The 12,609-nt window shown below is 47.0% G+C and overlaps 1 protein-coding gene across 1 annotated transcript in view; it reads right to left on the reverse strand.

The window, feature by feature from the left end:
• The window catches only part of LOC119455551 (homeotic protein antennapedia-like), a 312,907-nt gene extending 301,416 nt beyond the window's left edge, over positions 1–11,491 (reverse strand). Inside the window, exons 1-4 of the mRNA XM_049668865.1 lie at positions 11,021–11,491; positions 10,660–10,900; positions 6,024–6,314; positions 1,373–1,542 (exon numbers count right to left, since the gene is read on the reverse strand). The gene's annotated coding sequence lies outside the window, so the exon portion shown is untranslated. The remainder of the gene's footprint in view (positions 1–1,372; positions 1,543–6,023; positions 6,315–10,659; positions 10,901–11,020) is intronic.
• Between the last annotated feature and the right edge of the window lie 1,118 nt (positions 11,492–12,609).

A 12,609-nucleotide genomic window follows, 5' to 3' on the forward strand; every position in this document is an offset into this window, starting at 1 on the left:
GGACAAATTGCAACAAATTATTGAGGACCTTAGCCATGAAAGTGTAAGTGTAGGGTTGATGATTAATATGCAGATGACAAAGATAATGTTCAATAGGCTGGTAAAACAACAAAAACTCATGGTCAGCAGTCAGCCTCTAGAATATGTACACAACTATATTGATCTAGGTCAACTACTCACAGGGGACCCTGATCTGATCATGAGAAGGTAATTACAGAAGAATAATAATGGGTTGTAGAGCATACGACAGGCATTACCAAATCATGACTGGTAGCTTACCAATATCCTTAAAAAGTGTAAAATCAATGCCTTCCACCGGTAATAACATACGGGGCAAAAAAATTAACAAGAAATCTTGATATGTCAAGGTAAGCGCAACGAGCGATGGAACGAAAAATGTTGGGCGTAACGTTAGGAGACAGGACGACAGCGGTGTTGATTAGAAAACAAACGGGTGTATCCGATATTAAAGTTGACCTTGAAAAAAAGTGCAGCTGGGCAGGCCACGCAATTCGTAGTGCAGATAATTTGTGGTCCATTAGAGTTACAGAATGGGTGCCAAGAGACGCGGAGCACAATCGAGGGTGGCAGAGATTTATGTGGCGGGATGAAATTAGGAAGATTTACAGGCACAACTTGACATCAGCTACCGCAAAACAGGAGCAATTGGAGATCGCTGGGAGAGACCTTCATCTTGCAGTGCACATTAAAATAGGCTGATGATGATGAACAATATGCCAGTGGGTATGTGGCCCTGGGCTGAATGGTAAGTGCCACTAAGTATGTACCGCTCTTCAATGCACCTCTTTGACGCCAACTTGGGTCACTTGGTGTTACAACAACAAAGTACACCTACCTAGTGACATCTACGCATTACGTAGATGTCAGCTGATGTTCACTTTGATTACATTTTTTAATAACCGAGAACACTCAATTAACAGTGGCGTTACTGATGAGGTCCTAAGACAATAAACCAATAAAAATCCTGGCAACACAGATGAAAAAAGGGGTCAGGAAAGGAGACGCAATCTCTCCAATGTTAGCTTAGAGTGCCCCAATGCTTGCTCAAATGCATGCCTAGAAGTGTTCAAGGTACCAGATTCTAAAAGATTAGGAATCGAGATCAGCGGCTAAAATATCTCAGTAAACTGCTGCTGGTTATGACTTCCAACAAATGATTAAAAGACCTTAGCCGACAAAGTGTAAAAGTAGAGTTGACTATTAATATGCAGAAGAGAAGCGATTGCGTCGGTAGCAGTATTGTATCTCGCAATTAAAGCATTATTAGTGCGAGTCAGAGTGCATCTTTTACAGACAATGAAAAGCCTTTCAATTTTGCACTGTTCGCAAATGCGTGTCATCAAGCACTTACCCACTCCATGGCCTTGAACGCCTATGATTCCCAAGGAGAACGACCACGTTGTGGACGCCATGCGTCTTGGGGGTGCGTAATCCATTCTGAACCTCTGATGTGGCTTGCTGCCTTCTTATGTAACGCATCGCATCGCTTGTGACGCGTGAGCTCTCGATGTCACAACAAACCTATTTTGAGGAAGAAAGAAGGGAGAGAGAGTAGAGATTACACTATGATTATTGCGTTACATATGTGAACTTCTACAATTACCACGATAATTGTCGAAACTATACATGGCCGAAGAAGCGGAATGACACTGTCTTGTTTTCCTTGAACGGGTATGGGAATTAACATGCTAATGTTTCCTTCTTTAGTCAGTCAAGACTGTATACCTGTATCGTTGTAGAATATGGGGAAGGACAACGTGCTTGCCATTGTCCTGTTAGACAACTTTTGTAGCAAATCCTAACCATCTTTATCAGCCAATTTCATGTCGAATACAAGACGACGGTCTCCAATAGTCTGTTTTGTGTAGTCTGATACCATCCATGCATCGTCTTATGCCTGCAAATTTCCTAAACACGTCATCTTCTCCCGTGCTCGACTGCGTTTAAATTTTCTTGACGCCCATTCAGTGACATTATTAGACCAAAGGTCGGCATTATACGACGTTTTCAACATGATTTCGTCATCTTGATCTAGCTAGTAGTGGTAGCAGTAGTAGAAAACTTTCCTTGATGATCTAGCTAGAATGTCAACTGCACACGTTTCCTCTCTAAACCGTACCACCACCTGCCAGTGCCTCAACGCAGCTTTTATCATATTTTGTTCAATCGTTCGTTCCACGGGCCTGAGCTTCTTCTGTGAAACTTATTTGTTATCCTCCAACTGCCAGCCCAATCAGTTAGAACACGTAAAATGCAATGATTGTACACTTTTGCGTTCGAGAATAATGGCCTGCAATATGCACTCTAAGCCATTTTCGTTCGTCGGGAAATTTCCTTTCCAGTGATCCGAGTCCCCTGTGACTACCTGGCTTATAGGAAATACTATTTGCTACAAATTTTCGTGATTAGTAATGTACGTTCAGAATCTGTACAACAGTAACTTTATATATCTAAAGGTACTCTTGCACATGAGCATGAGGAAAAAGAGGGAACGACAGGGAGGCTATAGCCAGTGGAAATACCGGTAGGCTACTCTGCTCTGGGGAAAGGGGTAAAGGCAATAACATGTGATAGAAGAAGTGAAGGGATAAAAATTGGAGAGATATATAATGCACACATTAACGCGCCACAAACAAATGCCATGAAATAGAACACCCGACAGTGCATGCCTTTAATGTTAAAACTTCTCAGACTGAAATATTAGAAGTACGAAGCAAAAAAAAATTCGGGGTAGCTTGCACTATAGTGGCGCAAGGCTAATGATACAGCGGAGCTGATCGGTTCCTAGCTGGTCCTGGCGATGCTAAGTTATACGAAGTAATGTCAAGTGATGCTAAGTTATACGAAGTGCATCGGTGAACGCCTCACGAAGCACTTGCTGTCCGAGCACACCTAGGGGAAGTGGGGCGAAAGCTGTGCACAGTGTACGGGCGGCGCGCAGCAGACGACACGCTGAGATGACGTCACGGCGCATGCGCAGTAGCTCGCAGCTGGTGGGAGCTTGGCCGAGCCGCCGCCAGAGGCGCCTGCTGCAGTCACGGACACCGCAAGCGTTCGGCGCTAATGAGGGGAAACGGAGAAGCGCGGATGGCGTCGGCAGCACCTCTGCGTTGCCTCGTTGGTGCTGCTACAATTTATTTCTCTATCTCTCGCTCTCATTTTCTCTTTCTCTCTCCCGAGCATAGCGCGCGACGCGCGCATGCTCTCCTTCCCTCTCCTTAACGTCCCATGTCAAGGCAACATGTGCACGGCACGGAGAGGAGGCGAAACACACGCCGCTCCGCGAGGTGGTTGCTAGGCAACGCAGTGGCAGGCGGCACACATTACGGCCGGCTTAAACGGATCCGCTGTCAAAACTAAAGCTGAAAATGATGTAATTTTTTTGGCGCGACTGTGCCCTGCCTGCTGCATCGGCTCACACAAGATGCAGCGTTTCTACCCGAAAGCTCGTCTTCGTGCATAGCGTTCGCCGCCAGCGTTTCCCGGTAAAGATTACCGTTACATAAGCTGCAGTTGCCGGGAAGCCTGAAAAACAGTCAGAGATCTTTGAATGCTATCGCGTTCCACTCTTAAAGGCGAAGCTTAAGCGTCCTCCAAGTTTTTTGGAGTCTGGCAAGCACCTGGAGACGCGTTCCTCCAGAAGCCTAAATGCAGATATGCATTTATCATGCAGATAGATCGACACATGAACGGACCACGGAAGGGAATCAACCATGTCGATCAGTGCGAGATGAAAGGCACTGGTGCTCAAATCTCTAGCTTGTGGTATGCCACGAATAGGTATACTGTTGTGATGTTGCGCAATCCCCTGTATGCACAAAGAATGACCTGTCCTTCAAGTAGCTAAATATCCACCGAAAGACAAGGCCAGTTAAACCGACATTGCCTAACGGGTCAAGGGTGGCTCGATTAGTTATGTTGCCGTAAACGCCTTTAATATGTAAGAACATCGCCTCAGGTAATCTCTTTAGGTTTTTCTCACGCTGAACGGACGAAACACGGTCGATGACGTTGTCCATAGTTGGGCGTCCGCGTCGGAAGCCTGCACAGGTTCTAGAGCCACAATGCTGACCACGAACACCAATAGATAAAAATACGTTGCACAGATTCTAGAAGCACATTACTAATCACGAACAATCGAAGCAAATAGTACTTACTTACTCCTAAAATCGGTACGTGGCGTGACTTCATCGCTAAATAAATTAATTTCGAACAGAGTAGCAACTGATTTAACGGCCTCGCTGGTCTAAAACAACATCAATGGCGTTTACATCTACTACAAAGCGCGAATTTTGAACGCGATTTGAATAACTTATACTGAGCTACTTTACATATATATATATATATGACGCAACGCTAGCTGTGTCTACAAGGCAGAGCTTTGAAGAGCTTGCTCGAAGGAATAAGGACCTGTTCATGAAACTAAAGGACGCTGTCGCCCTGCGATTACAATACTTGTGTGTTTTGTGCGTGTAATAATTGTGTCTTATTCTGTATCTTTCTTATCGCGGTCAAGTTATGTGAATCACTGCCTGGAAGCAGTCAACGATTGTTATGCACCGAGTGCAAACAATTACTTTTTGGTGTAACTTCACAGTGCTGTAGTTTGGAATATGTGCAACAGCACGGGAATACGAACATCACCGACGATTACGATACTCCCTAATGCGAAATTTGAGAGTAGCTCTATACGTGCTTTCATTTCGCGATATATTGGCTGGCCCAGGCAATGTCTCGTGAAGCACGTTCCAAATGCAGCAAAGTGTGGCGCGACTGCTTCGCTAATCGGGAGATCGCCAGAGACAGCGCATGGCTGACGCGTGGGCGCGTTCCACAGCAGCCGCCGCTGACAGACCTTGCTCATGCAGCGCTTTGGTGAACGGACGACGCGTAGAGTGCCTCGATGCGCGCGCCCCCGCGAACGGAGCGGAGGCGAGCGAGCGAGCGCATCCAGGCGCTCGCGCTGGCGCCATCTCGTAGCCATCGCCGTCATAGTCCGTCTTGCGCGGCGCTATGCTTTTCTTCTCACGCATTCGCCATATCCTCCTCCTCCTCCCAGTTCCGTCTTTCATTGCCCGCTGCGCTCCTCGTTCGCTCTCATCTTTCGCGGTGTTCGTTCGCTCGGTTGCGAGGTATACGACGCCGACGCTCGCCGCGGGAACGGGCGCCTAAGAGCTGCGCTATAAAAACTTTTGCCAGAAAAAAAATTGGGCGGGTCCCATGCATACGTAGCAGTCTATATTAAGCGAGGCTTTCATTGATGCTTGCGCAAATATTAAAGCGAAGTCTATCCAAGCGATTCTCATGCAATCATGCAACAACTCGCTATGAAAACGTCACGCATGTTTGTTCACAGTTTTGCTACTGGGTTATTCATCCTCACTAAAACGTGACAAAACTTAGCATTCATTTTGTCTGGCTGATAGGTAATGCAAATCAATAAGAAAGGCGTGGAATAACCAGGTGCAAAGGCAACATCTTTTATTTTGATTTCATTTCTAAAACACACACAGGAAGCTAAATTCCTACATTGAGAATTAGCGGGAGTATAGTTTTTAAAATTCACAGATATCTGAATGACGATAAGATTTGAGGGAGTAACACGAATAGATGCGACCTGTTTGCGAGGCTCAGATATTGAGGTAACTTGCCGTTATTTCCCGCATCATTTACGGCTTCCTTCATCCCCTGATATATTACGCCATTTCTCCTTCGCTGACACGCATATACGAGGCCACCAAAGTGACGTGTCAAAGCCTTTTATGCGTCCGCATCCGAAGGCACAGTGGCAAGGCAATGCCTGCATGCACAAGCACGCCGTCTTTTTTTTTTTTTTTTCCATGCAAGAAAAGGAGGTCGCTTTGTCGCAAGAATCAAACCGAAAGCAAACAGTGACACAAACGCACGCACACACACGCGCGCGCAATATAAAAAATACACGTGGTCTGTGTGCGCGATTCCACAAATCCACAGCAGTCAAAAACTTTGCCGCGCGTATTTACCTCTTTGTCGAGGTCGCTTCTTCCAGAAGAAGAAACTCGGCCTCCGTGAGGAAGTGTCGGCGAGCAGGAAGCCACGAAGAAGTGGGAGGGAACAGGGCACACCGACGCTGTAGCTTTTTTTTTTCTCTCCCAAGCGAGTCAGCAAGGCAGCAGGCAGGCTGGCAAGCATGCTTCCAAGCGAAGGCAAAGCGGCACTCCTTTCTTTTATTTTTTCCTCTCGCTCTGCTTCCAGAAGCCGGCGGTGCAGCCCGTTGGCTCCCTCGTCCCTGGGCCGGTCGGGGGACGACGTGGCTGGAATATTTATTCATAAATTTAGCTCTCAAGCGCACCGCCATAAATATCTCGGCCGACGTCGCGCGGGATTTACGGGCGCGAACCCCTCGTCGCCGTACCCGCGGTCCCTCGCACACACAGAGTTAGTACAGCTCGCAGAGCGCTTGCTCCGTCCCACGAGGCCGCGACTACAGCCGCCGCAAGAGCAGCGGGAGAGCACGAGGCTGCGCGCACACCGGTCGAGCGACTATACCAGACCCGTGCTCAAGCGCGGAAGCCCTGAGCGCGCCTGCCGCGGCCTCTTAAAATCACGCTCACATCGCCTCAACGCCAGCCAAATCCTTTCCTCGCTTCTGCCTAAATCCTTCGCTATATCCAGGCCTCCGTGAAGCCCACGCAAAACACCGCAGTGGCACTGTTTTGTCTGGAGCCTGTGTTTACGTATACGGACGTACACGTACGCATTCGAAAGCGAGCATATCTAACGCGACGCTCGCGTATAGTGTTTTGAGTACGGAAAGCGCGTTTTTCGGGGGCACGCAAACACGCGAGAAAGGTTCCAGCATAAGTACGGATATAGTACGTGGACTATATATTGTTCAGTGTAGGCAAGCGATTACAACAAAGCGCCCATAACACACATGAGTGCACTTCTTGAAGTGCACCGTCCTTCGTGACCGTTTGTAGTACTCCTGTGCATCCTGCCACGTCCACGCAGTGTTCCCCCTTTCCTCTTACTATCGCCTTTTCCCTTGCCCATTGGATGGGGTAACAAACCGAGCGTTCGTTCGTTTGGTTGAGTTCCTTGCCTTTCCTCTCCATGCTTTCTCTTTCTCTCTCTTTGCTAATCATAGAGGCATGAAGACTCGGACACACTTTTTTAAGTTGAAAGCCTTATATGTCTCATCGTTCAGTCGACGTTCAAAGTCCTTGAGCGAACACGAGTCGACGATACGAAAGGTAGAAATACGTTTACGTGATCCCTCAGGCGAATTAAAGGCAATGGAATTAAGATGGATGACTAAGCGAATTACGAGGGACGTCTAAGCGAATTAAGCGGATGACTCAGACGTGTTAAAGGCAATAGAATTAAAATTGATGACTGAGCGAATGAAGAGGATGACTAAGAGGATGACACAGCGAATTAAGAGGATAGGTAAGCGAATTAAGAGGGATGGTTACGTATTAAAATTGATGACTAAGCGACTGAAGAGGTTGACTAAGCGAATTAAGAGGGTCATTCTTTAATGCATCACCACTTGGGCTTTCGCCTTCAAGTCCTCTTAGGGATAACATAAGAGAACCTGTGAATTAAAAAAAAATCAACCATTTATAAGTGGTTCGGATTTCTCTTTCTCAGAAATACGTGGTCAAAGGGACGTCAGAAGCCATTGATGGACACATTCGGTGCTGGTACTAGTCCGTTAATACTAAGAAAGTGGAGCAGACTCTAAGCCAGCGTCTCAACTCTTGTCCCTGGAGTTTCTCAGTACCTTGAGAGAGCTTGATAAGAGCCCGCTATAGAATCGCCATACTGAGACTCGCGGCTTTCATGAGTGCCGTCTATCTAACGAACGAGTTAAACGCCAGACGAAATACTTCCGGTGACTAAACTGCGGGGAGTTGCGTCCTTTGTATTAATTCAGATCAGACTTGAAACACACACGTTGGGAACTGAAAGATGGGTTTAGAGGGAGGTTGCTATTCGCGCGACTTGCGATTTGGACATTCTGAACCTAATATTATCGTTTCATCCTCGTTTCCAGCACGACGTCTCATCTTTCATAGCGATTGCGTACTACGCAGCGTGCGATGTGCCTGAACAATGTGATCCTTGTAGCTGTCGTTGGTCTGTCCCTGTTAGTCTGTTAATCTGTTCCTGTTGAGCAAGAACATCAAGTTTTGAAAGAGGCACATGATTACCTCTCAATGCATTAGAGTAAAACAGAGATAACAGGTAGAGAGAGAGAGGAACAGATCAAGGTGTAGCTTGGTAGCCTGTGAGCGGGTCAGGAAACGTGGATGTTTAACCCCACAAAGCCACAACACCATTCCACACACACACAAACAAAAAGACTACTTGTACACCTTTATTTCTGCCCATGAAGAGTACATTTCAAAACACTGAACTGTTACTTGAATTGTACATAATTAGTGGAATAATAATTATTTATTAATTGGTTTTCTGAGCTATCCGTAATAGACATTTCGCTTCAGAGTATCGGAAACACTGCTATGGGTACTGCGTTAAGCTTACAGTGCTTAAATCGGCATATTGACATACCAAATTCAGCAAATCAGAAATGATAGTTTGGCCGTTGCGCGGTTAACTGAACGAGGTGGCCTTAGCATAATTGGGAGGGGGAGAGGTGCTGAAAGCAAGGAGCAAAAGTGGAATTTTGTGCAATCATGCGTGTGAACCTGCGCCTTGTTCGAAAGAACTGGTTTGAGCAAGCGTTCTCTATATATTTACAGATACACGCACTGGCTATGTCCCTCAAGCCTATCTCAAGCTACAGATATGCACGGGCAACCTGCGCCATAATCTCCAATGCATAGCGACCACGACTACAGACCAGAGAAAGAACAGGTAGAGAAATCCCCCGTGCTTTTTTCTGCTGGTTGCATGTATACACACATCTATCCAACTTCATGCTGGACACAGAGGTGACGCGAATGGCTGTCCCATGTACTCGACTACAATGCCAGCCAGTGCAGTGTAGGTCCCTATAGCGACACTATTTGTGTGCTATTGAGTTGTGTTTGGTGTCTAACGCGTGTTAACATTTTTTTCTTTATTGTCTTTTTTTTTTTCTTCGTTGTTCTTGTCTGACATGTTTTGGGGGAATTTTAGGATAGCCATCCCTAAGGAGGCCTTCCTTCCCCTTTTTATATATTTGCAATAAAAAATGAACAATAACCGAAGCAAAAATGTAAAGCTCCATTTCAACTGTAGGCTTGTGCGTGCATTTGTACCTTTCGTCGTTGGCTCCCATACGACACAGCGGATAAAAAAGAAAAGGTATACAACCCAACCAAAAGAAGCGCTGGAACACATCGACTCACATTAAATCGAATCACACGCACTGTGCGATAACTAACTATCGCTAAGTAGCAGTTTGAAACACTCAAACAAAGACCTGTGCGATTTTGGCGTTATGGAAACGGAAAAAGCAAAGTGCCGCCGCAGTTTGAAATTGTTACGAATCCAGACGTTATAACTGATTGTATCTGAGAGCACGTTCGCTTTTGCAGAATCGGAAGATATTCAAGAGAGAGAGAGAGAGAGGAGAGAGAGGAGAGATAGAAGGTAGGCAGTGATGTTAACCAAAAAACCCCAATGACTACCTTGCGTTATGAAGAGTGTGACAGCTGCATTACGAGTTTCCCATAATCTCGAGAAAGCAATACAGCTAGACAGAGTATGGGGAATTTAGATTTTCCCAACGAAGAAAGGAGAGAAAGAAAAAAAAAGGATTGTCTTGTAAGCGGAGAGGCTTGGCCTCCCGATTCCGACATGGGAGCAGCCAGCGACGAGCCGGGGGCCCCAACCGGTCTCCGCCGGCTAGTTGCTCAGGACCACAATAAAAGTTCATTGTCTGTCTGCCTGTCGTGAAAGGTATAAACGTCAAACATGGAAAACCGAGAGAAATCCCTACTAGCGATTCCTATTAGTGCTTTCACCGTATCAAAAACGAAATAGTGTGTTATATTTTTCTTCCTTTTATATTAAAGCGATACGTACGTTGCTGCAGTTACCGAAATCTGTATAGGCCTAAGCGACCGACTGTATATAGCTTCGTTCAGTGTTCACCTCCGGGTGAACCGGCACCCCCAATGTTCTATCTCATTTCTTCATTTGTTCTGGTCACTTCACCCTGCGTTGTGTAGGAAACTAAGACGTGCATCTTGTGGAGTTCCCTGCATTTCTATTTCTTTCCTCTCTTTCTTGATTTATGCATTATCAGACTTTACAACCGCAGGTTTGTGTCTGAAGCAGCTACTTCGTGCTACATAGAAAGCTAGATCTGTAGTCACAACCGTCTTTTTGTTACCTAACATCTCCTCGATAATTTTCGCACTTAAAGGGGCCTTGATGAGCAATACTAAATCAGCTACTTCATGAGGTCCCTATAGTTTGCTCGGTGAATAATGTGGAGCCCGGTTTATTTCGAATTTTTTTAACTTCGTATTTTAAACACTGCTAGGTTTGCACGCTACTAATGGCCTTCTACTTTTGGACATGTTTCTTGTGAAACCTTGTGGTTTTTCTTTTTTCCTCCATTTGTACTGATTTGATCAAGTGTGAGCAAACGCCGGAGGATCGCCAGCAAATGCTCACAGGGGACGGCACTGCACTCACACGCACTGCCGAGACTGCCGTCGCTTCGGTCGGCAAGCTCGGGCAAGGTCGTCATCGGCCTACAGCTGCAGGCAAGCTGGCGCCTCTGCTCGCGTAAGGGGGGCAGGAGAAAGGTCGGCTCGGCCCGCCTCCTTCGTCACCAGGGTTGGCAGAGCGAACTGCGCGGATCCTTCCCTTTGCGGCGTTCGATGCACGGCTTGACTCGGCTCGGCTCGAGGTTGCGCTCGGCGTCATTCGCCTCCTGCGCATTCGCCATAAATAAGAACCAGAGCGGCACACGTTAGCACACGCACACACACACACACACACACTGCAAGGGGAGAGCGATCGCCTTCTCGGAATGTGTCGCATCTTGTCTCACCGCTTCCATGCTGAGAGCTAGGAGCCTCCCTCGGTGCCGGCTGGCATAGGCGAGACGCCCGAAGCAAGATGAATCGTCCACGACACTCGGCCGCGGAGGGTGTCTTGGAGAAGACTCTCCAGGCAGCGGCTGCAGGGGAGACGCAAACAGCGCGGCATTTGAGCCGGAACCAGGGGCGGTCTCGGCTGGGCCAGGGAGGTACAGCGCTGTCCATGGCCGCTGCGCTTAAGACACAGAGCGCTCGCGGTTCGCGAGGAAACGGCAGCTTGATAGATGCGTCCAGCGTGGTAGTCGCGCCGTGGGATGCGCTTTCGCTGGCCTCTCGCGCTGGGACGAAGGCCCGCCGCACGTGGAGTCGACGAGAAAATACACGGCTGTTTCTTTCGTTGGTGACATTGGGCGGCATGTGTTCCACGGGGAAGGCGAATAGAAAGAATGGGATGTTAATATTGAATCTCGAACGAGAAAGCGAGACTCAGGATTTTTTATCAGCGAGCGAGGGGCCGCCCGGTGTGAGGCTACGGAGGAGCGCTGCTTGCAGTTTGCAGTCAATACCGGCGTGCTGCGTCCAGCTGTCTCGCCGACCCCGTTGACTCACAGCTATCGACGTTGCATTCGATAGGTTAGAGCCTTGGTAAAACAGAAAATAAAAAGAAATAATGGAGAGGGTGAAGTGTTGCGTTCAGAACCCACTTTTGTTTACTCTGTCCGAGCAGTACATAGTGGGGAATCTGTGGGACCATGGAATGTTTTGTTGTTCAGTATGCTGCACATCATTATTGCGTCATTTCAAGTGCACGAGAGGAGAGCGAACAAACGCCTCAGGACTTGCGTGCTATGCCTACACTATTGTCCATAGCTTCGGGACTAATAATTTCTGCGTCCGAAGAAAACGCCTATTAGAAGAGCAAGGTGTGGAGATTCAATGCAAGCTTTCTGACGACTGCAACATTTGAGCATAAACTTTTCTGACTGTGCATTTAGCGCATTCCTTACTAGTTTGAAAATCTCAGACCTGAGAAAAGTGAATCTGAGATTCACTTTTCTATCATCTAGTCAAAGAGAACAGCCCTGAAAAATGTATGCAGGGTACCTTCAAAAATGCTACAGTATACGGTTCTCTTCGTGTTATGTGTCAGCCTTAGGCCAAACTTTAAAAAAGAATGGCGATCTTATTGGTTTATGAGGACACGGGATGTAAAGATTCACCCCGTATATCATGTATGGTATACGGCACTTGTTTCAGGCCGATATTAAGCTTTGTCTACCTCCTTGATCACTTATAAGAAGCTCTCATTGACGAAAGAGGTGAACCCGAAGTTCGAGGCTGCAAATATTAACCTCACTGCACATTTGGAGGCTTCATGGCGTCACTCCTTATTAACAATACAGTGGCATAAGTCGCCCACTTCTGGTGTACACAGACCTCGAAAAATAACTAACAAGTAGGCAAATCGAGGAAGAAGGGCGAAAAGTGGGACAGAAAGCATAAAAGAAATGCTCATTTCGAACGTCGTTTAATGCACAACGGCCGGGTAAAGCTAAACGTACCGCTTTTCTAGTTCTTTTTTTTTAAAGCTTGTCCATGG

Source organism: Dermacentor silvarum, chromosome 6, assembly GCF_013339745.2.
Source record: "Dermacentor silvarum isolate Dsil-2018 chromosome 6, BIME_Dsil_1.4, whole genome shotgun sequence".
In the NCBI taxonomy this organism is placed as follows: domain Eukaryota; kingdom Metazoa; phylum Arthropoda; class Arachnida; order Ixodida; family Ixodidae; genus Dermacentor; species Dermacentor silvarum.